The sequence below is a fragment of the Lithobates pipiens genome, unplaced genomic scaffold, assembly GCF_037356315.1.
Source record: "Lithobates pipiens isolate NorthernLeopardFrog02 unplaced genomic scaffold, aLitPip1_a1.2 Scaffold_84, whole genome shotgun sequence".
Lineage (NCBI taxonomy): Eukaryota > Metazoa > Chordata > Amphibia > Anura > Ranidae > Lithobates > Lithobates pipiens.
The window spans coordinates 198,133-201,930 of NW_027507908.1; the positions used below are offsets into that span (position 1 = coordinate 198,133).

At 46.3% G+C, this 3,798-nt stretch overlaps 1 pseudogene; it reads right to left on the reverse strand.

The window, feature by feature from the left end:
- Positions 1-260: 260 nt before the first annotated feature.
- On the reverse strand, positions 261-1,211 carry LOC143973598 (C3a anaphylatoxin chemotactic receptor pseudogene; annotated as a pseudogene).
- Between the last annotated feature and the right edge of the window lie 2,587 nt (positions 1,212-3,798).

The following is a 3,798-nucleotide window of genomic DNA, read 5'->3' on the forward strand; positions in this document are numbered from 1 at the left end:
GATAAGCAGACTTGTTCAAGCTTAGTGATCGGTGGACAGATTGGATAACTTGGAGGGGGGAGGGGGGGGCTGCACATAAACTGATAACACCTATCACCCCAAATGTTCAATAAGCACTAAGCCCTGATGCCATGTGACTTATTCAAGACATACAGTATGGCCGCCCTAACACACAATGATACGATTTTGAGAAGGCAGTTCATTACAATCACTAATAAAGCTAAAAACGCGCTAAAACATCTACAAATCCATTTCATACATTATATCGGGAGTCCTTCTTCTTCTTCTGGGGTGCGCTGGTCCTCATTGCCTGGTGGAGATAATAAGTTCTCCCCAAATATATTTTGCATGAGCTCGGCAATAGACTGTCTCAGCTTCTGCTTCATATATTTCCCCAAAAAAGACGTAGAGTATTGGGTTGATGCAACTATTGAAGGTGGCCAGAGACAGTGAGAGAAGGTCCAGGATGTACAATACCTCATTGACAGTGTATAGCACAGTTAGTTCGATGATGTGGTAGGGGGCCCAGGTGATGAAAAACACAACAATAATACTTATTGACATCTTGATGGTTTTTCTACCTACTTCAGAAAATCTGATATTTTGTGCTTTAAAAGCCAGATGAATGTAACAGATACAAATGATAATAAGAGGGACCAGAAATGCACAAATTGCACGTGTAAGGTTGATAGGCTTTATCATGTAAAAATCTGAATAACAGGAGGTGTAGTTATAGTCAGTTGTAAATCTTTTGTTGATGGCGGTAGGCAGACACATCACCAAGGACAACATCCAAATAGCCAAGCATATCATCCACGCCATTTTGATTCTTCGGTGATTTCGGGCCCACACGGGATGGACAACCAGAATCCATCAGTCAATGCTGATAGCCACCAGGGTGAAGACACTGGTGTACATGTTTAGGGGAATGATGAAGGGTAAAATCCTGCAGAGGGCAGGTCCGTACAGCCAGTCTTGGTAGAAGAACTGCACTACAATGAATGGAAGACACAAGCAGCACATGATATCGGCCAGAGCAAGGTTCCCAAACCAAACAGTGGTCACGGTCCGCTCCATCTTCACTCCAGTAACCCAAAGCACCAGAGCATTGCCGGGGAGACCCACAAGAGTGGTGATAGATAAAACCAGGATGGTGATCATCTTCGGGCTGTAAACCGTGCTTGGTACCATTTCACTGCTGACATTGAACATCTTGTTTACCTGTAAAGACATCAAGAGTTACTTCATCTGTCTGATTATTAATCAATTTCATATTATTGTAAGGAAAATAATGTAACTTCTAGTAATAAACGCTTAAGGATCACCCCACATACATATACTGCAGCAGGGTGGCCCTTAGCCCTTGTACAGACGGTCGGAGACAGTCGGAGTCGGTCGGAGATTCCAACAGAATGTGTCCGATTGGACCGTTTTGTCGGATATTCCGACTGTGTGTGGTCTACATCGGACTGTTTCTGTCGGAGTATCCGACGGACCAAGTTTTCCAACTTGTTGGTAAAATTTTCTGACAAAATGCTCCGATCGGGCATACTCCGATCATGTGTAGAGAATTCCGATCGGACAAAGTGCAACGCTTGCTCAGATCAAATTCCTACACCAAAGCTATTGGCTACTAGCCTGAACGTAGTCCCGTCTTAACGAATCAACGTAATCACGTCGGATTTTCCGACAACTTTGTCCGACCGTGTGTATGCAACAGTTTCGGACAAAATCCGTCGGATAAAATCCGACGGACAAAATCCGACGGATTTGGTTGTCGGAATCTCCGACCCGTGTGTACAAGGGCTTAGAGTGGAGGGCCACCCATAAAAAAAATGCATTAATATCTTAAAATAAATAAATAAATACATTTTTTAACTTACCTGAAACCGCTGTTGCTAGGCGGTCTTCCTAATCTGCCTCTTCCTATGCCGCGGCGCTTCCTCCTCTTCGGTGAGCGGCCCCGTAGCCTTCTGGGACATGCGTGTGTCCCCCAGAAAACAACGGGGCCATTCACAAAGCGCCGCACAACTTGCGCATGCGCAGTTGGAAATGGGCAGTGAAGCCGCAAGGCAGCCTTGATGGTGGCTTGCATGTGGATTTTGTGAACACAAGTGGAATTTTGAACTAAAGTGGAGAGTTAATAACCAGGAGTTGAAAACAGGAGTTAAGACAGGAGTCTCTAACCTTTTACCAATCCTTAAAGCACAACAGAGAAAAACCCTGCGATAGACACCACGACCAATGCTGCAAGTTGACGACAGCGGAGCGTCTGAGGGTTTACGTTATTTGCATAAGTTTCTATGAGATCACAGTGCATGTTCTAACGCCGTCATGGACATTGCGCGCAAGGGTTAAGGGCCGCAGAGGTGATCAAATACCACCAAAAAAAAGCTCCAAAAGGACGTCAATTTTTGTTTGGGAGCAACGTCACGCGATTGTCAGTTAAAACGACGCAGTGCCGAATCGCAAAAAGTGCTCTGGTGTTTGGCCAGCCAAATGGTCCGGGGCTGAAGTGGTTAAGGATTCACCGGAACCAGACAGTTAACGGGGACCACCGCAACCAGGTAAGCTCGCACCTCCACTCCCACCCACCCTAGTGATTGTTCCAGGGACTCCGTTCAACCGCCTCCGGGGGTCAGGAAGGAATTTTTGCCCCACTGCTGCTACTGCCAGGGTTTTTTTTTGCCTTCCTCTGGAACAATCAGGAACAACCGTAGGTTAGCATACCCCTACCTTCGGCCTCCATTCCATTTTTCACGCTATCCTAGGATGACTACTCCAGATCACAGCCAGACTTCTTTTCTGAGCGGGGATCGTCACCTCAAGTAAAGGTAGCCGGAACAGCCAGCAACCCAATACAACAACTCCGTCCGCATCCATATAGGCATCCCCTGATCAACTTGCGCGCTAATAGCCTCAAGCACGGCGGCAAGTCTGATACCTACCCTGTCCTCAGGGTCAATACCCTGACCAGGATCATCATCTTTAGGCCCATAGTACCATCAACCTCATCAACAAACCATGTGCTACTTCAAATACTCAGCTGAAGTTCTCCACAGACTAAGGGACATCAACACCACATTGCCATCTTCCATACAAAAAATACTTCAAAGAGAACAACTATTAAAAACCGGAAGACAAGCAACTCCCAACCATAGGAAGAGATCTACTCAACCACTACAATTAGATTGCGCCTTGATTAATGCCAGGTCTGCAGTCAAACACAGACTGGAATTACACGACTTCATCATCGAGAACAATGTAGACTGCCTCTTCATCACCGAAAGCTGGCTAACCTCTGACTGCAACACCATCCTCACCGAATTGGTGCCGAAAAACTACAGGATCCTAACCGAACACCGGATAGGGAAAAAAGGAGGAGGCCTAGTAGTGATCTTTAAAGCTCACTTGGGGCTCACCAAACCATCATCTCAGAACCCAGTGCCTTTTATGGAGACCCTGACGCTACATCTCCAATCAACACCCCATGACACCACTCATATTCTACTGTGCTACAGACCACCGGGACCAAAGTCCAATCTTCTTTCACCCCTCACGGAATGCTTCGCAATACACACCCTAAAATTCAAAAATTTCCTGGCACTCGGAGATTTCAACCTTTGGGAAAATGAGCCCAAAGACCCCATCGCGACTGCCTGCATCAATCAACTTGAAGGGTCTCCAGCAACTGATAAACACTCCTATGCATGGGTCAGGACACACCCTGGACCTCATTTTCAAACAGAACATTGACATCAACATACTCGACAACATAACACTGCCATGGACGGATCA